Below are 21,594 nucleotides of genomic sequence, written 5' to 3'. Positions count from 1 at the left end.
ATTCTGCTACGTGCTATTCTTGTCAGTAACTCGGATGCACGAATAAAAAAAAATTGAATTGCAGATTAGCAACTTGGATGTATGAATTAAAAAGAAGTATTCCATAAATTTCCAGAGAAGAAGTGTGTCAACTCAAGCTAGTAATAACGTTAAGAACGGCAACAGCGGTCAACTATCTCAGTTTCTGTTGCGTGTTCATCTACGAGTACTGGAGTGACGGCCGCGGGGGCCCGGCCGGCCCTTCACTGTTAGTGGCCGAGAGGCAGCTGGGTCCCAGAGGAGGGGCGAGGTACTCGACAACTCGACAAGAGACTAGCTGAGGGGTGAAGGAGCGGCCAGGCGACAAGGCCGGGGACAAGTCCGCGTCTTCCGCTCGCTCCAGCAACTGAACATTAACACTTAACTTTCACGGCGAGGTACCTTTCTTCTGTTCTTTCCACAGTCTTGATTCCGACAAGTAGGGCAGACAGGATCAACTAAACGAGCGGGTCAAGGTGGCTAGTAATTTGGTATGAGTTCATACTTTTAGGTAACATCAACAAAGTGATACTGCTAACACTTAACAAGGTGACACACGAAAAACTCACACGGTGAAGCCGCTTTCGCCAGTTCAGTGTGCGCTAGATAATTACAGCGTAAGGTACCTGATCTGTTATAGCTTTCAACGCATCCAACATAAGTCCTTGTCGAACAACGGGGCAGATACTTTGTTATACGTCATCCAGTATGAATTTCCCTGCTATTGTTCGTGTCCTCCTCCAAAAGCCAGAAACGTAACGCATCCGACAAGGTAACGATGGACAAGTTCACGAACTCGTCTTCTATTGAGCACTGGGTACCGAAAAAACGACAAAATCGGTAATGCTGTTAATGGGTTCAAAATATATGCGATCGAGGCCAGTTAGTTTGCTTCCGTGAAAAATATAGATGGAGTTGTTGTTAACATCATGTGAAAATTTATATAGCTATTAATCTGGCTGCAGCAACTACAGGTCAACCCACAGTTACTATTGATAAATTACCTCAGGAACAATAGGTTGAGTAAAATGAATAGCAAGTACCTGAAATAAATGACTCCCCTATCGTACCGAAAAAGAACCGAAGTATTTTTCATTTCAGACCTTGCCCTGAATAAATGTCACATTTGAAAAAAACGGGAATGAAAAGTTCAATTATGAAAGAGATAACCACTGTTAACGGACCACAAATGATGGGAAAGGACGTTAAAGCTACAGATCTTAAAACCCAAACAAAGGAAATTCGGTGTCCTGCATGTGATGAGATCTACGTTGAACATCCACCAGAAGACTGGACACTGATGGAAGTATCGAACATGGTGGCATGAGAAATTGACGAACTCTGAAGGAGTTTTGCGGATGTAAAAAACTGATCTTCTGTTGCATTAACTTCAACAAAGCAATCCTTTCATTACGTACTATTTAATAAGGAATATACTGCTAAAAATTTGTACATTGTTTTAGAGATTTCCTATTAATTCAGGAGTTATTGTTGCAACAGTGCATATGGAGTACACGAAATGATTACATTTACAGATCAACAGCACAAGTGGTTGAGATGGACCAGGTATCGTCCTGTGCTGAAACACCCATATTAGTACGTGCTGTAGTTTCCAAGAGCAGCCGGCCGCGGTGGTCTAATGGTTCTAGGCGCGCAGTCCGGAACCGCGGGACTGCTACGGTCGCAGGTTCGAATCCTGCCTCGGGCATGGATGTGTGTGATGTCCTTAGGTTAGTTAGGTTTAATTAGTTCTAAGTTCTAGGCGACTGATGACCTCAGCAGTTAAGTCGCATAGTGCTCAGAGCCATTCCAAGAGCAGAAATGTAGGCACTGACTCTGGAATCCAGTCGATCGTACAGATGACGAACACTGTCCTTGGTTAGATATTCCACGCCTGCTCGACCTGCTCGGGTACTATAACAGCTGGTGGTTAGGAGTCTCAGGATCACTTCTCGTCGCATTATCTCCCACACGTGCTCGATTGGAGACAACTCCGGAAATCGTTTTGACCCGGGAGGTTGCTGCACGTCTTGCAGTGTGCATTGAGTTCCATAACACATCACATACCTGTTGCAGGAACGGCAAAGGAACGGGTATAACAGCATTCTGCACGTACCGAGTTCTGGCTAGCGTCCCCTACAAAAACATCGAAAGTGAACGAGAGATGTAGCTTATCGTTCCCTAGGTCATAAGGCCTAGGAAGGGGTCAGTGATTCTTACACGAATGCGTTCCACGTGACGTTGCGCACCAGGTCTATGTCGTACGCGCAAGCGACCAACGCTTGCTTGTACGCAGAACCTGCTTTCGTCGCTGAAGACCACGGCACGCCTTTCCATCTGCCAAGTAAACCCTTGATGGCAGCAGTCGCGCCATGCTCGTCGATCCTGTGGCGTGAGTGGAAGACGGGATAGAGGTGTGCGTGACTGTTGCCGCACTGCTAATAACCGGTTCGCCACAGTTCGTGCTGCCGCGTCTGGGCTCACAAGCCCCCTTACCTGTGCTTTGGTAGCTGTATGATGTCCCACTGCTGCACTCACAGTACGACTATATTGGCGGTGTACGTGCTGCATAGACATCCAGAACCTCGTCTGCACGTGTGAGAATGTTCATATGACCACTGATTTCAGCATCGTTGCACAAATTGACGCAGCACGTCCAACTTACTTGGCAATTCTCCGAAAGGACTATACCGCCACCCGGAAAGCAAAAATTTGACCTTTTCTCCTTCGTTGGCCGTAGGAAGCATGAGTGCGTCTCCGCAACATGGTTGCCTCCTTGCTTCATGTTTTTGCACCACAGCGCGCCCTTCTGGCTGTGAGCATTCCTTATTAATGGGTAGACACAGATGGCTCTCTGGTAGCTATGACACTACGCTATCTGTTAGCGGACGACCTTGAATCCAGTATCAGTAATCTACTATTCCCCACGTGGCCTATGCCGTCATCTTTCCAAGTGTATTAATTTTTTCGGGCAGTGTATATTGCAATATTCCATTACTAAATGTCCTGACTGAAAATAACATTGTATCAAACTTTTATCATTATTGTCAGCTAGCCCGGGTACTAGGAAAAGACGACACATATGTATTAGGAAGACGTACCACAATACAGAATACAATAAAAGCACAATCTATTACTATGAACAAACAAATATAACTATCTCACGAGATAACCATAATTAAAACAGGTTAACCATTAACGTCATCAACGTCTCTCATTTTCCGCTACAATTTGGATCTTGGGTGGCAACAGCAAGCGAAACGTTGTCAAACCTATAAGAGCGTGTACCAGAAAGGTCAGAGTTTTAATTACCAACTTGAAAGAATAAATCTACGTAATTAACTCTTTTGTTTGTTTGCAGGTACATGTCTTTAAACCTGGTGCACACGGAAGTTCCTGGGCAAAAGCAAAATGGCATAGCCGGCTCATAAACGTCAGCATCCTGCGTAGCTAATTTTCGGTAGCAGAGGAAATATTACATCTATCTTCAAAGAAATAAAAAATTAATTACGTAACTTAATTTTTACCGATCTGATATTCCTCCAGAATGATTGAGATCTTTGGAAAAACAAACCGCGAGAAAACTATATATAATTTGCGGATTACTTACACGTCCCTTATTGTTTATTGGCGTGACCTATGAATCTTCCTAATCTTTAGATACGGATCTTTCGTCGAGCGAACGGTTATATATGGTTCCTAAGTATAGAGCTGTTCCATCAGCTTACTCCGAAAGGAGTCTAACTGGAATACAATCTAGACCGGAAGACTTCCCTTTATTCAGTGACTTAAATTTTTTCAACAAAGCGAGGCTATTTACTTCTAAATTACTCATGTTGGCATGTTGTTCTTGATTCGAATTCTGGAATACTTACTGCACTTTCTTTGGCGAACGAATTTCGTAAAGTCGTGGAGAGTAACTTGGCTTTAGTCGCCCTGTCATGGATAACATTATCGTTCCTATCGTGCAGTGAAGATATTTATTGTCTTGTCTCTGCTACACTTCATGTACTAACACAACCTCTTTGGAATTTCAACCAGGTTTTAGAGAGTAGAAAACATAAAAAGTATATCGCATTAAAATCTGCGCTAAATTTTGAGCTTCTATAAAACATTGCCAATCTTGGCAATTCTGAATTCTTTTAAAATCTGGCAAGCTTTTTTTGTTGCTTCTGCAACAGTGTCCTGGTCTTCTTTTGTGAAATGAGGAATCTGTTCCGTCTCATATTAATTTATTTGCTATGAAAGTCTCAACTGCCGTCAGTAGCATTTTTTGACTTTAAGCCACCTCTGATCCTCGCTAATCTAGTTTGGAAGGGATGAAGATTGTGTCTCAGAAAGACATCACGGAAAGGTTCGCCTGCTTCATTTTCTAGATAGATATACTTGCGATATTTTTTGTGGATTTGTATGTTACGCAACTCAGATTTTCTACCACGGCCTGGTGGCTGGTAGTCCGTGATCATAGCGAAAGGTATACTAGAAAATGCTACGAAGATCTTGTCACATTTTAAATCGCTAAGCGGGTCCAAATTCAATCTCGCATGTCGTAACTCAAGAAGAGAACAGAGAGAAAAAAATAGTTTACTTGTTGTCACGTAGACACGAAAAAGTTTCCAGAGAGCGAGGAAAATATTTGCTTTATAATTTCAGTGTAGGCTCATAAGGTATGACGAGGCTCTTGTATCTAATGGAATTTTCGCAAGTTCCTGTTTTGTTGAATGGATGATGAGATTACAGTATGTACTTTCGAAGTATTTTGTTGGTATTATTTTTCAAGCTCGAGAGTTTCTATCTTTTTCCCTCCTTTTTATTCTTTTCTTTCTTTGTATGTATTTTAGTAGTGATCGCCTTGTACATAGATAGTGTGCATAGCACACAAAATTGTTTAACTTATTTGCTGAAACTATTCATTCTCACAAGAATAGATGATAATGTTCCGCAATTCTGCTTTTTTTTGTCACCCCTTTGCTTTTACGTCAGCCACTTTATCCATTTTTAATTGGCAAGTGCAAAGCACGAGCGTAGTCTGACCGTTAAAAAATTTGTTTTATTCACGAGTCAAACATTTGAAATGTCATGAACAGTTCGATTGTACAGTGGCATGGGATTCCTGATGCGGTATATATGTTCCAGTATTCCTTTAGATTATCGTTGTACAACGCCAGTCGTAACATTCTTATACATTATAACAATTGTTTTTGTATGGATGACGCGTGACAGTGATGCTGTGGCTTTACTGTTGTTCCTGATGTTTCTTGCGAACTCTCGTCCGGCGGGGATGTTGCGCTACCGCATTGTCCGCAGTTGATAATGTTATCACCAGCGAGCCGTAATTCGTTCTGTGATTAAGTTTTTTCTATATCGTTAAGAGACTATGTAATCTTCTAACATACATATTTGTTTTAATAGTGCCTCCTTTTTTATTAAATTTATTATAAGACATCCAAACCCAATTATTTCCGTTTTATCTTATACTATCATAAAATTTTAACAAAGGTTTTATAAATTTGAGTATAAGGAATGTATTTCTTTGAAATCATGCAAACTGAAGTGCAGCACCAACATGTAGCGGGCTTGGATGGAAGCACGTTTCATACCGCTGCATGGAAGTACTGTATAACTATGTTTCTCTTCGTGTGTAGTAGGCGTGCTTCAATGGAGTGATCACTTGTAATAGTATAATATGTGTAATGCAACACGTTTCTGCTCAGGTATGGAAATGTTGTACAGTTGTTTTATAGACGGTTTGTGTTTTACATTCGTATGGTTAGGAGTGTGTTATAAATTAGGCTGCTTCTATGTACTCATATTTTCTAGCTCTGAAGGTGGTCATTACCGCCCGAAATTAATAACTTGGTTACAAGTAAACGGTGGATACAAGAACGAAATTATAATCAAGGAAATATAGAGTTTATGGTTTTATCATTTATCACACAAGGTCAACAATACCATCAGATCATTTGCTGACTATTCTGTTGCCTACAGGAATAGCCATTTACGATCGCACTGTAACGCAGAGAGACTTGGACAATATTTTCACCTGGTGTAATCAATGGTAGCCTTTTTTAAATGTGAAAAAAGCACGATAATTCTCATAGCAAAGAGAAAGAACTCGATAGCTTTCTATTTCACATCGTGCATGACGCATCGGGTGAATTCCTAAGAGCAATATTAAGAAACGATCACGAACAGGACGAATACGCAAACTCAGTACTGGGGAAACTGAATAAAAGGCCTAAGCTTATTAGATGCATCTTCAAAGAAAATTACTGACAAGAAGCTAGATCCATCAATTTTATGATTTTGTTTCACTTATAGGAATCCTTACTAAGTACGCATCAAAGCAAAAATCGAATTCTGAGCTGCGACGCTGAGATCGAAACACGTATAGCACAGTGATTTAGTTTCACACTGATGATCGAGGAAGTAAAACGCAATTCTCTGGAAGTCTGTTAGGCAATAACACGGGTAGGCACCACGAGAGTAAGAGGGATTAGTGTGAGTAGACTGGCATAAATATATCAATTTTAGTCTTGTTCAATATTCGGCTGCATTAAGACAGAAGTTCACTAATATTGGTATGAATTATACTCCGCCACGCGTTACTGAGCAGACCGGTGAATAAGGACTTCACCTTAGAGAAAAATGATGTGTGCTGTGCCAAAAGAAGGCAAACACATAAGAACAGAGGACTGTAAAATTTCGGCAGTTAATACGCGCTGTGAATTGCTATACCTCTTGGCAAGATGGCAGCAAGTGGAGGTAATGAAACACCTTGTGCAAACTGTGTGTATGCCTCAAGGCCTCCTTCGCAATCTGTCACCAACTACAGATTTCCTAGCACGTTGGACACGTTTGTCGTATGGAGTCTCAGGTAATACATAAATACATCCAGCGACTGGCAGGTAGCCTTGCTCACAGAGTTTCAAGCGTCCGTGGAATGTGTACATTCACTCTATAAATGATCGGGGCTTTCTGATTCTGAGCCAAGGGATGAATCAGAGACCGAGAAGGCATAAGCTAGGCTGCGGCCCCCTGCACTTTCTCCAACGGATTGAGAACTTCAGGCACTCATTAATGGAGCAGTTGTGCACAACACATCGGAGGGTGCTAGCCAGTTGGCTGGCTGTGTGGAGTACACACAAGTTTTTCAGTTTGAGCGACTCGCTACCTTTTTAGGATAATTATAGATGTAGGAGACCATCTATTTGTTGGGGTATTATAGAAAGTAATTGCCCCCAGAAGAGACTATTGAAATTATAGTGACAACAGCTGAAACATTCCCTAATGGTTCAGAGTTTTTAGCGGTCATAAAAAGAAGTGTTGCTCATATGCTGTTAGATACAGAAAGCTTGTTACAGACCATAAGAATAGTGAGAGTTTTGTACTAAATGTAAGTAAACTGATGAGAAAAAATCTCAACATCAAAAGCAATTACTGTAGAGTAATGAAATTTCAGGCATACATTTTTCTTCATAACGTATTTAAGTGATTAACATAGCAACGTCACATGTTAATCTAAGCGTGTGATAAGCCATTGCAAATACAAAATTCTGGTACATTAGTAACCGATGTAAGCTCCATAATGGTGAATGCATTGTTTTGTACAGGTGCCGGATGTCACCCTGTGGGATGGAGTTGCTCGCCAGCTGCACTTGGTCGGTCAGGGACAGCTGTTGCTATTCATGAATGACGCTCGAGTTGTCGTCCGATGATGTCGCATATGTTCTCGACTGGAAACAGACCTGGTGATCGATCAGCCTATGGCAACATGTTCACACACTGTAGAACATGTTGGGTTACAACAGCGGTACTTGGGCAAACATTAATCTGTTGGAAAACAGCCACTGGAGTGCTGTTCCTGAACGGCAGACTGATGTACAAATTTGTAGTCAGGGTGCTAGAGATAATGAAGGGGGTATTCCTGCTGTCATACGGAAAGGTGTAGGTCCGGTGTGTCTAGTACAAGGACAGAATGGTTGCAGCCACCCAACTGGTCTCTTCCTTTCCAACTCAAGGCAATCACTGGCAACGACCCAGGACCAGGTTTCATCACAAAACACAACAGACCTCCATCCTGCTCCCCAGTGAGCTCTGGCATGGAGGCACTGGTGTCAAAAATGGCGGTGATTTAGGGTCAGTGGAACGTACGTACCAGGTGTCTGGCGCGGAAATATCCTTGAAATAACTGATTTGTAACGGATTCTCTGTCACTGTGGTGAGGAATGCTGCTCAGATTGCTGCTGCACTTGCTGTACGATGCACCACAACCATACACCGAGCAGAATCATCTTTCTTCTCGGTAGTGCCACGTGGTCGTCTGGAGCCCAGGCTTTTTGCAACTGTACATCCTCGTGACCATAGCTACCAGCATTCGTGTTCAGTGGCTACATTCGTGGCAAGCCTTTCTGCAACATTATGCGAGGACACATCCAACTTCTAGCAGCCCTGTTACGTGATCTCTTCAAAACTCAATGACATGTTGATAATGACGTTCTTGTCGCCTTCAAGGCATCCTTGACTAGCATCAACTCACGACTTCCAATCTCTAAGCCAAAAATCGATCACGACTGTTACAGCAGCTATTGAAAACAAACCTGTTTTGCATCCTCATAGAGGCGCTACTAGCGACACTCTTATGTGACTGGCACGAAATGTAAACAGACATCATGTTTCAGATGTACTAACAAGCCTACTAACTTTCGTTAATGTCGAACGACTCCTTCTTGGGGCAACCATTTTTTTCGCCATCACTGTATAAACTTAGCGATGGGCTAGTGGAAAACGAAGGCGTTGAATTAGTTGCAGGAGAGAAGAAACTCAAATACCCGAAGACATATACTGAAACTGGATTCTAGGCTGTTTGCCCGATATTTAGTATGAAGGTTGGACATAAGTTTGGAATTAGATCTTTCTATCGATCATCAGATTCGTCCCGAAAGGTAACAGAAAACGTCAGAAAAAAACTTCTCTTCTTCACACGGAATTCTGAAAACTGGCTTCTTAGAAAAGCCCATGTTCTGTTTCACATGAGGGATGTTTTCAGCATCCAGGATGATTGCCATGGAAGAGGTCATTCTGTTCGAGATACCGCACTATATTTTGACTTAGAATATATTCTGTAATTCCTCAACAAACAGACCGTGATACTGGATGGTAGTTTTCTCTATCACTTCTCATAGAGGGATGTGCTTTCTTCTCCGATCAGTTGACTTATTTTATTGTTGAAGAGGTTTACACCATATGAGACTTAAAATGGGACCTAGCTCAGACACTTTGTAAAGTAGGAATTCTTAGTTGGCAGGACGCTGTATATTGTTTTGGACGGAGAGTCATCGACAACAGAAGAAGTAACTTCAGGAGTACTCCAGGGAAGTGTGTTGGAACTCCCGATAAAATAGATGAGCATAACTGAGACCTTATTCGACAATAGTGTAATGTATTCTCCTTCGCTATTTACAACTGTCCGCCAACGCTAGGGTAATTTTTCGACTAGCGATTGTATAAATCACGTAATTTTGATGCGAAAAACACATAGATCCATGTTCGGAGCACAGTTTCATCCAGAAACTAAGTTCCTTGAAGGCTGTTTGATAGATAGCGGAAAAGATGAAATACTGAGAGCGCAAGGTCAGGTGAATAAAGTAGGTTTGGAATACATTCCCAACCCAACTCCTCTGCAGTGTTTTTTGTCAGTCTACGAGGATGCGCGCGGGCGTTATAGTGGAGTAGTATCAGCTCATGCAGTCTTCCTGGTCGTTGTTCTTCGATTGCGTCTGCAGACGTCTCAGTTGTTGATAATAAATGTCAGCAGTGACGGTTACACCTCGTGAAAACATTTCGTAGTACACCGTACGGTAGGTGTTCCACCAGATGCTTAACATCATCTTTTGTGGAAGAGCGCAGCTTTTTGTAACGGGAGATGCTGCTTTGTTTTAGCAACCATTGCTTTCTTACATTACCATAAAGATACCATTTGTCGTCACCAGTAACTGTACAGGATAGAAGTGGTCGGTGTTGTTCACGAGCTAATTGAGCAAGCAGTGAAGCATATATGACGACCAGCTTATATTTATGAGTGTGGTTTAGAGCTTGAGGTATCCATATATCTGATTTTTGAACCTTCCCCATTGCATTTAAATGTGGCACGATGGTAGAATGATCACAGTCCTCAGATACACTGACTTATATCATTCTGGATTAATGCGTTTAAGCGACCTTCATCAAACCCTGAAGGTCTTCTTGAACGTGGAGAAAAACTAATGTTAAAACGATCCTCCTTAAAACTGGAAGTCATTTTGTTGCCGTGCCTCTCCAGTGGCATTATCCACAGGCACAGCTCAAATGTTTCCGGCTGACTCCACTGCTGTCACCGCTCTACTAAAGGCAAACTGAAGAACGTGTCAGAAATGTTTCGATATCTTCGCTTGGCACTCCCATTTCTAGCGTACACAGCTAGATCCACTATCTTCAAAGAACACAATATACAGACTCAAATAGCAACACAGAACCACAAATGAAAAGAAAAGATAATCGATAAATAAACCCATGACAACCGGAATACCACCGTGGAAAACAAGCACACTACGAACTTATGCACCAAGTTAATACAAGGTCATTGGTCAGGCGATAAAACCGTGAAACATTATCGTATCGTAATATAAATTTTATCGTCAGTCTATAAAAATTATGACAGGTAGTGCACTCATTCAGGTTATCGCCAGTTACATTTTTACCGTGAATGAGTACACTGCCTGTCACAGCTTTTATAGACTGACGATGTAATACAGCGTACAATTCGTGGTATTATGACCTCACGACTGGGGCTTGCTGTTTAGACAATGGTAATATGACGTTTCTCAAAACTTTTCTTTCATTGGAGGTAGCTGTAACATTTATACTGCTGTTGAAAATTAATTACCGAGTGATCCTCCAGCGTCCAGCCTATGAATGATATTTTGTTGTAGCTGTTCTTGCGACGTGATACGGTTCTGTGGCGTAGAGATTTCAATGGTTACCAGACCGACAAACAAACAAACAGAAATTTGTAAGCGTAGGCTTCCGCGGCCGTTGTTTTCTTCAATAAAATTCTTCAGGGTATCAGACCGCATCGTCATAATTTAAAATGCGTCAACGTTTCGGCCAGCGTTGCAGCTAGCCTTCATCACGGCCTTACGTTAACTGCTAAATGAACACACTTGGTTCCTTAAATAGCTGCACGAGAAAACCGTGTCGTTACTTGATTGGCCCGCGTCCTGGCGAAACAGCCTCTCACTTTCAAAAGAAAGATTAGAGAGGCGATAGAAATAGCCAAAAGACCCGCCAACATGAATAGAGAGGACGGGTACAAGCTTCCGAGGTCTTGGCTGCCTGCAATAGCAGGGCTACGGAGCGGCGGCAGAGCCGTGGCGGCCCATGCAGACACGCGGAGAGCCGCAGTAGTGGTCGCGAGCACAAAAAGCAATGGCACGCCGCAGCCGGCTTCTGGACAGCATGGAAACAGTGTGACGTCACAGCCATCACCAGTTCGCTATTCGTCCGTCTCCTCCAATGGGGTGGATTAATATAAAGACCAATAGAAAACAGCTATTTCAGCCAATGACAGATAATAAAGGAAACACCAATAAAGCATACCTTTCACCCCTCCTCCTTCTACAGCCAATCAAGTAACGACACGGTATTCTCGTGCAGCTATTTAAGGAACCAAGTGTGTTCATTTAGCAGTTAACGTAAGGCCCTGATCAAGGCTAGCTGCAACGCTGGCCGAAACGTTGGCGCATTTTAAATTATGACGATGCGGTCTGATACCCTGAAGAATTTTATTGAAGAAAACAGAAATTTAACTACGTAGCTTTATTGCTTGAAGTTGGTATAACTTACGTCTTACGGCCTCGTACAGAGTTAACAAGAGTTCGCTTGCTGTTGCCATCCAGTAGCCGCATTGAAGCGAAAGACAGAGGACACTGACGATGGTACCAGCTAACCTTTTTTAATTCTTGTATTACATAATTTCCGCCAGTATTACTAAGAACCTCAGATTTCGCGCAGATGATGCAGTTATAAGTAATGGAGTACCGTCTGGGTAAAGCAAAAAAAAATATTCATTTGTATCTTGATAAGGTTTAGAAGTGCTGTAAGGATTGGAAACTTGCTTTACATGAATCTAAATGTAAAATTACGTGACGGAGAAAAGAATCACAACACTGAAAAGAAATTAACTTAGAGCAATGAAATTTCGAAAAGACATTTGTCTAGGTAACGTATTCAAGTGAATAATATAGCATGATCACAGGATAAAGCAAGAGCGAGGTAAGCCATTGCAGATTTGAAATTCTGGTACATTAATAACCGGTGTAAATGACAGAATGTTGAATCCAAGCCTGCTACCGTGCATGCATTATGTTGTACGGGTGCTGGATGTTAAGTTTGTGCGATGAAGTTCCATGCCTATTACACTTAGTTGCTCAGTACTGGTCGTGAACGACGCTCGAGTTTTCGTGCGATGATGTCTCGTATGTGCCCGATTGCCGACAGGTCTGGTGATCGAGAGCATGTTGGGTTACAATAGATATAATAACTATCGGGCAGATATTATTCTGTTGTAAAACAGCACAACATGTCCAATCACCATACTGACGTAAGATTTTTCAGTCATGATGCGTGGAGTGATCACAATAATACTGCTGCCATTATATAAAATCGGAACCTTGACGGTAACTCCAAGTGTGCGTCCAGTGAGTTTAACACTCAGAGAAGTTCGTTGCAGGCCCTTAGCTGTCCTCCTTCCAACCAACACACGACCATTCCTGGCAACGGGCAGAACCAGCTTTCTTCAGAAAACACAACAGACCATCACGCTACCTTTCAACGAGCTATCTCTTGGCACCACTGCAATCGCCGACGGAAGTGGTTTGGGGTACAGTAGGATACACGCTACGTGTCATCTGGCTCAGAGTTGAAGTAGTCGATTTCTAACAGTTAGCTGTGTCACCATGGTGCCAGCTGTTGCTGCAAATGCAATACGATATCCAGAGCCGAAAGCCAAACAGGATGGTCTTCGCTCTCGGTAATGTCACGTGGTCTTCCGGAGCCTGGCTTCTTGCGACCATCATGCTCGTGACCACGGCTCCCGGGACGTAGGTGCAGTAGCTACATTCATGCCAAGTCTTTCTGCCATATAGAAGAACCAACGTCCAGCTTGTCGTAGCCCTGTCACACGACCTCGTTCAAAGTCAGTGAAGTGTTGATAATGCGGGCTTTCAGATAAAAAAAAGTGACCCCCAACTATGTACCCTCAGACTCAGTGTTGAATTATTAATAGTTTTGGCTGGCTTCGTTGTCTCGGGGCTGGGATACGTAGTTGCCGCATTACAAGCCAAATACTGCTGAGTCTACAGTATACAATATGAATATACACATAATCGAATGGTCGAAGGTTCCTATCAGTCGGCAATTGCGAATTTTGAATGTAACATATAAATTTATAATTGAAAGACTGCAATTAAATAAAATCTGCAGGTGCCATTTTAACAACTTTAAATGATGAGTACAATAGCAGAAGTACTTTTAAGAATGCCATTTATTACTGCAAATCACTTATTGGTGTCGATGGTCCAGGAATTAAATAATCTATAAGTTGAATAACAAGGAAACAATAGATTCCTACATCACGTAATTAGTTATGAGCAACAACATAGCTCACGAGGTATTCACTTCTAAACGTTTACTACATCTTCACTGCAGAAGCCAAAGAAATCTCATAAGTGCACCAGTCGGCACTACGAACTATTTCTATCTCCCGCGACCACGGAAAAACTGCACAACACTCTCCAATTATTTCCTGCGACAGTCCATCGCACATTCGCGTCCAGCACTCCTGTCCTGTTCGACCTGATACTCCTCCCCCCACTTTCATACAGTGACTTCGGTAGTCGCCTACCGTAATAACGAGGGCTGTGATTGCCTAGAGCTCTCCCATCATGTCTCCAAACCAACATACGCTCACGAACATATTAAAACACACGCGAAATACTGGATTTACATTTAAATAACATGAAATTAAATAAATATCCCTATGTCTGGTCCATAAACACGCTCTAACACACATTATTAAGTAAATAAACAAATCAAATAAACATATATCAAAGCAATAGAAACAAAAGTGGACCAGTAGCCTAACGTCTCTGTGCTTTCTAAAACACAGTAAATATTTGACCAATTTCTTCATGAATAGTATATATCTGATATAAACAAAGACATAGATGAAGAAATATATTTATAAGTATGCTGATACCGTTTTTTCCTGTAACTGTGGACTACTAATGGCCTGATGCGATCAACAGTAATTGGCCACTTTGACCTGCAATAACTCATGTAATGTTCATGTTACATGCCTGTAATTAATACCAATTTAGGTTTACACTAATAGCTTTCTAATAACATGTCGATCTACAAAATCGGATGAACAGTTTAGATTTTGGAAATTCGTTGCAAGGGGTTACTTGTATAATTTACAGTCAGATAACCAACTTTAAACTAATAAAGATATTGAAAATCTGATTCCACCATCAGAACCGTCGTGCAAATACTGGTAATGTAGAAGTTCCTTATTAAGGTATCATGATTCCTCTAGCTATTATTAATTTCTACGTGAACTGTGAAATGTGTGCCATTATGGTTTCACAAAGTCCGCCATCTTTAGCACTCCCGGATACAAATTACCTTCATAGACACAAACCACAGTCCTCGACACAGTTTCAACATGGAATTCCCAGCCATGCGGTTGGCCTGGACCATGCGCTGGGGCTACCCCTCCTGATCGGGCTAATGTTCGGCACCACAAGATTGCTGACGAGCCCCGGCTTTCCAGCGGCCCGTGCGGCCACGCCTACTACGAACTTAGAATATTTTCAGGGCACCACAACTCGCCCATTACTTCACAATAATTACGTTTTTGCCGCCTTAAAGGCATTCTTTATTAACATCTACCCTCTAAGTCGAACGTCGAAGGTAAAGAACGCTCAGCGTGTATTTTACGCAAACATGGTTTTCAACCTCATAGTGGCGCTAACAGCGACACTGTCATGCAACTGGTGCCAAATATGAATGGACATCATCTTTTTGCTGCAGAAAAATGTCTAACAACTTTCATTTACGCCGCAAAACTCCTAGGTGTTGTGATTTTTCCCCGAAATTTTAGATACGGTGATGAATTAAAACATTATGACCACCTGCTTAATAGCTTGCTTGTCCGTCTCTGGAACGAAATACGTCTAATTCTGCGTATCAGGAATCTGACAGTTTATTGGTACGTTTGAGGACGTAAGTGGCATTAGATATCTACTCATAGGTCACGTAATTCGCCTAAATAACTGGTCGCTGAATTGCGTACGTGCTGATTTTTCTATAGGACTTATTTCAGGCGAATTTGGTCGCTGAGACATCAGTGTGAATTTACTGTAATGCTCCTCGAACCACTGTAACACGGTTCTGGCTCCGAGACTTGAGCCGGCTGGGGTGGCCGAGCGATTCTAGGCGCTACAGTCTGGAACCGCGCAACCGCTACGGTCGCTGGTTCGAATCCGTCCTCGGTCATGGATGTGTGTGATGTCCTTAGGTTAGTTGCTTTTAAGTAGTAGTTCTAAGTTCTAGGGGACTGATGACCTCAGAAGTTATGGCCCATAGTTCTCAGAGCCATTTGAACCATTTTCAGAGACATGGACAGTTATACTGGTGGTAGATGACATCGCCGTTGGGGAACATAAGAAGCATGAAGGAATGCAGGTGGTTCGCAGCTGTTAACATGTCTTCGGTTACGACCACATATCCCAGGAAAGCATATAAGAATGACTCTTATAGCCCAATACTGCTCCCACCAGCCATCCGTGGCGCGCTGCACGTTTCGAACCGCCCTTCACACCGATGAAGTCGTTTAAGGAGACAACATACGACCTAGTGTAGTAGTGTAGTTAAAATGTGATACACCCGAAGAGGTCTAAGGCTTCCATTGTTCGACGGTCGAATCCCGATGGTCCCCTCCCCACTCAACCGTAAATGACGATGTCGTAGGGGCAAAAAGTGAACACTAGGAATGGTCTGCTGCGGAGCTCCATTTCAACAACGTACGATGAACGGTGTGCTCCGAAACACTTGTGTGCGAGCCAGTATTGTGATCGTTCGACAGAGATGCCACAGATCACCATCTATCCTACTTTACATAGCAGACAAGCCTCCGAACATGACGTTCGGTGAAGATTCGTGGATGTCCAATCATTTATCGCCGAGTGGTAGTTTCACTGTTCTTGTACCTCTTTGCGTAATTGCTCACGACAGTAGCACATGAACAATCGACAGCTTCACCGTTTGCGAGACAGTCGTTCACAGGCTCTGTGTAATAATAGTGTGGCCAAAATATTCTGCCCAAAGTCACTTATCTCAGTGGATTTTTCCGTTTGCAGCCCATATCCTAGCTAGGGAGATCCTCCGTCCGTCTGTGCTCCGCTTACATATACTACTAGCCATTAAAATTGCTACACCAAGAAGAAATGAAGATGATAAACGGTTATTCTTTGGACAAATATATTATACTAGAACTGACATGTGATTACATTTTCACGCAATTTGGGCACATAGATCCTGAGAAATCAGTACACAGAACAACCACCACTGGCCGTAATAACAGCCTTGATACGCCTGGGCATTGAAGCAAACAGAGCTTGGATGGCGTGTACAGGTACAGCTGCCCATGAAGCTTCAACACGATACCACAGTTCATCAAGAGTAGTGACTGGCGTATTCTCACGAGCCAGTTGCTCGGCCACCATTGACCACACGTTTTCAATTGGTGAGAGATCTGGAGAATGTGCTGGCCAGGGCAGCAATCGAACATTTTCTGTATCCAGAAAGGTCCGTAGAGGCCCTGCAACATGCGGTCGTGGATTATCCTGCTGAAACGTAGGGCTTTGCAGGGATTAAATGAAGGGTACAGCCACGGGTCGTAACATATCTCAAATGTGCCATCAGTACGAACAAGAGGTGACCGATACGTGTAACCAGTGCCACCCCATACCATCACGCCGAGCGATACGCCAGTATGGCGATTACGAATACACGCTTCCAATGTGCGTTCTCCGCGATGTCGCCAAACACGGATGCGACCATCATGATGATGTAAACAGAACCTGGATTCATCCGAAAAAATGATGTTTTGCCATTCGTGCCTGTGATGCAGTGCCAAGGGTAACCGCAGCCATGGTCTCAGAGCTGATAGTCCATGCTGCTGCAAACGCCATCGAACTGTTCGTGCAGATGGTTGTTGTCTTGCAAACGTCCCCATCTGTTGCCTCAGGGATGGAGACGTGGCTGCACGATCCGTTACAGCCATGCGGATAAGATGTCTGTCATCTCGACTGCTAGTGATACGAGACCGTTGGGACCCAGTACGGCGTTCCGTATTAACCTCCTGAACCCACCGATTCCATATCCTGCTAACAGTCATTGGTTCTCGACCAACGTGAGCAGCAATGTCGCGATACGGTAAACCGCAATCACGATAGGCTACAATCCAACCTTTGTCAAAGTCGGAAACGTGATGGTACGCATTTCTCCTCCTTAGACGAGGCATCACAACAACGTTTCATCAGGCAACGCCGGTCAACTGCTGTCTGTTTATGAGAAATCGGTTGAACACTTTCCTCATGTCAGCACGTTGTAGGTTTCGCCACCGGCGCTAAACTTGTGTGAATGCTCTGAAAAGCTAATCATTTGCATATCACAGCGTCTTCTTCCTGTCGGTTAAAATTTCGCGTCTGTAGCACGTCATCTTCATCGTGTAGCAATTTTAATGGCCAGTAGTGTACTTTTCTTACCGCGACGTGTGCTCGCAACGCCACTAATAGGTGTCCAACTTCGCCGTGGGCAATGGCCAGAAAGTTTTGGCTGATCAGTGTATTTCGTAAAACATTGTATACTAAGACTATAATATAAATGATTCACAATTAGAATCAGTTAATTCATACGTATACCTACGTGTAACAATTTCTACGGACCGCGAATGGAATAGTCACAGAGGGTTATTCGCAAGTCACGCAGGTGGGAGATATCCGTTCATTGGCAGCCAGTCTACAGAGGAGACTGCTAAAAAACACATGTGTGTCCTACCTCAAAATACTGGCCAAGTGTGTGGCAACCATACCAAACAGTACTAACAGGAGATATTGAATGGACACAAGGAAGGGCTGCAGAAGTGGTCATAGATTCTATTTTACGTTTTCCGGCGTTGGGAAAATCTGAGTAATTTGCAGGTATTCAGACAGGCGATTTCGTCCAGAAGGCTCGCTCTTTAGACAAGCCGACTTTTTGCAATATTCAGGCGTTGATAATAGATGTTTTCAGTTGCTCGCCGTCTCTATATCCACTCGCTCCGCCCGTACTCACCCGCAGCAGTCGGCAGAGCCTGTGGTGTGGGAAAGTGCGACGTCGGGGCTCGATACAGGGTCTTCAGTCGCGCCGCTGCCGTCTGAGGACGCGATTCTGTCAGGCCGGCGACGATGCGTCCTGGTCTTCTTCCACTGCTGTGATGGCAGTGTATTTCCACTTAGATTGCCGCTGTGCATTTACCAAGCTCGAGGCTGGGTATCAGGCCTTACTTAATTGAAAGCCACTTTCTCTGTTGATTAATCGACTAATAAATAGAGTGGCTAGCAATAACAAAGCATTTCCTTAACGCGCATTATTGGATGGGCGGGGGATAGGGGTTGGGAACGTTGTGCCCACGATAAAAAATTAGAAAATACTAAATTCGTTAACTGTTGTTGACATGTACTCTCAACATAGTTTTCGAAGAGGTATTCATGTGTAAGCTAAGTCCTGGTCCTGAAACTCATGGATGTGGCATTCATTCGTGAGGCGTTTTCCTTTGCTGTGGATTAATGTTACGTTATCGATATAACGCGAACTGCCAAGTCTTTGCTGGTTCCCACGTAATAACAGTTACCTTCTTTTCAGCATTTCCCGAACGCTTTCTTGTTTTATCTTGATGCTGTGGTCCTTCTTTGCACTGCCACGTATTTGATCACTGTCTTCGCCGGTCGTTGTGGCCGAGCGGTTCTAGGCGCTTCAGTCTGGAACCGCGCGACCGCTACGGTCGCATGTTCGAATCCTTCCTCGCGCGTGGATGTGTGTGGTGTCCTTAGGTTAGTTAGGTTCAACTAGTTCTAAGTTCTAGGGGACTGATGACCTCAGATGTTAAGTCCCGTAGTGCTCAGAACCATTTGAACCATTTTTTTGATCACTGACTTCGTTTCCGACAGCGAGGGCTATATGAGAATGTCTTCTTTTAAATAACTTATCATGAAATCACAAAACTCTGTTTCCATAATGCTGCTATAGTCAAATTAGTTATCAGTTGACAACAACTGATAATTAACTAAACTCTTCAGATCACACGTTCTCGCATGATGCTTCTGGGCTTCACCAAAAGCTACTTAAGTCCAGATAGCAGTGCATAGACTCTACATAATAACATTCATTTTTCTTTAGTGCTTGGTCATTGTCGTCGAAATTACACATACGTCGTCCCCTTCTGCGCCGTGGCCGCATTTTTCTGTCTGATATCTGCACACATATTCCTATAAACACGGGCACAGTAGATGCCGTTATCTCTAGTGCTAAATAAAATCACGTTTTCCAGAAGCACATTTTTAGTCGATCTAGTAAACGGCAAATGAGACGCGTTGCTGTGGTTTATAGCAACATATACGACTTCACTGGGAAAAGTGACATGTGCTTTAAGACTTCAATTTTTTGCTTAAGTTTAACTGAAAAATTGTTCATGAAACCTGGTAGAAGAATTCAAAAAAACAATAAATATTTTTATGAAATTTTAAAAGCTTAAGTAACTGACTAGATCAGAATCCCTTCAAGTGGAGGTTCTGCAAGTATTAAACAAGGTCTGGGACCCGACCTTTATCATGGTCAAAGCGTGGCGCCACCTGCATGGAAATCTGCTCCCACCGTGGCAACAGAAGAAGTTCCATGATGGACTTTCGCCACGGGAGAGAATTTGGAAATGTCAGAAAGCACACCCAACAAGACAGACACCAACTCACAAAGTGTGAAGTACTAGTATTAAGAGAATAACGTAGGTATCGCAAATGTAAGTACCGTCAAGACAAAATTAGACTAACTACTGCATGCACAGAGGGTTTTAAGCAATATTTCTCTCCTCGAATGTCATGTGAGCTAAGTCCGCAGCGAACTTCGTAGTGGTTAGGAGAGAATACAGGTGAAAAGTATTTAAACCGACAAACTCTGGGAGGTTGTAGGGGACATCAAAACAAATATTTTTCCCTTGTGTCATTTTTCCCTATGAGGATTATTTAAACCTGTGCAGGCCGTACTACGATCTTCAGTTGTTAGAGGGGATATTACGGTCTTCAGTTGTAGGCAACTGCTGTCCACCAGTGTAATAGTGCATTGTCTCTGTTTACTAGTGGAACGATAGACCTGGAGTGAGTACACTGATATGGTTGGTTCGTACTATGTAGCGCACCACAACGAACAAGCTGCACAGCGGGTTTATCAGCAACAATATCCTAATTGCCGTATCCCGCAACATACGACCTTTTCTGCTGTGCACCAACGTCTGTGTGAGACCGGGTCATTTAGCAGATTACCTGGACAGGGATGCCGTCGCATGGTAAGAACGGTGCAGTTTGAGGAAGCTGTCTTGCAGCATGTTGAGTGGGATCCTCAATCAGCACCCGTGCAATTGCACGTAACATGGGGACGAATCAGACGAATGTAAGAAAAGTCCTTTGAGAGAAATTGTTACGTCCATTTCACTTACAGCGAGTCCACAACCTGTAACCAGTTGATTATCCACCCAGAGCACAGTTTTCGCAGTGGTACCTGGAACAGTCTGAAATACATTCTACATTTCCGTCCTCTGTGTTGTTTAACCATGAAGCAACATTCGGGTGTGATGGAGTCTTCAACATGCACATTTCGCATGTTTGGAGTGAGGATAACCCACATGCCACATTTACTAGCGCTCATCAAGTGCCGTTCTTCGTTAATGTGTAGGTCGGTGTTGTTGGGGACAGTTTAATTGGGCCGTATCTGTTACCTAGGCCATTAAATGGCAGGCACTATTACAATTTTCTCGCCAGAGCATTGCCAGAATTGCTGGAAGACGTCCCGCTCCCTACAAGACAACGCATGTGGTTCAAACATGAAGGGCCACCGGCACATTTCAGTCGTCGTGTGCGTCAATTCCTGGACCGACGGTTCCCAGAAACGTGGATTAGCAGAGGTGGTCCTATACCATGGCCCGCTCGATCCCCAGATATGTCCCCTCTGGACTTTTTTGTGTGGGAGAGATGCACAACCTTGTTTACGCAACTCCTGTTGCATCAGAAGACGAACTGGTTGCCTGGATAGTAGCAGCAGCAGAAACAATTCAGGATACTCCTGGGGTTTTTGCCCGTGTCAGACAGAACATGATCCGACTGTATAACCTTTGTTTACGTGTTAATGGAGGCATTTTTGAAAATCTACTGTAATTGAAATTGG

The sequence above is a fragment of the Schistocerca piceifrons genome, chromosome 7 (assembly GCF_021461385.2).
Source record: "Schistocerca piceifrons isolate TAMUIC-IGC-003096 chromosome 7, iqSchPice1.1, whole genome shotgun sequence".
Lineage (NCBI taxonomy): Eukaryota > Metazoa > Arthropoda > Insecta > Orthoptera > Acrididae > Schistocerca > Schistocerca piceifrons.
Note: the sequence above shows the minus strand (reverse complement) of the source record.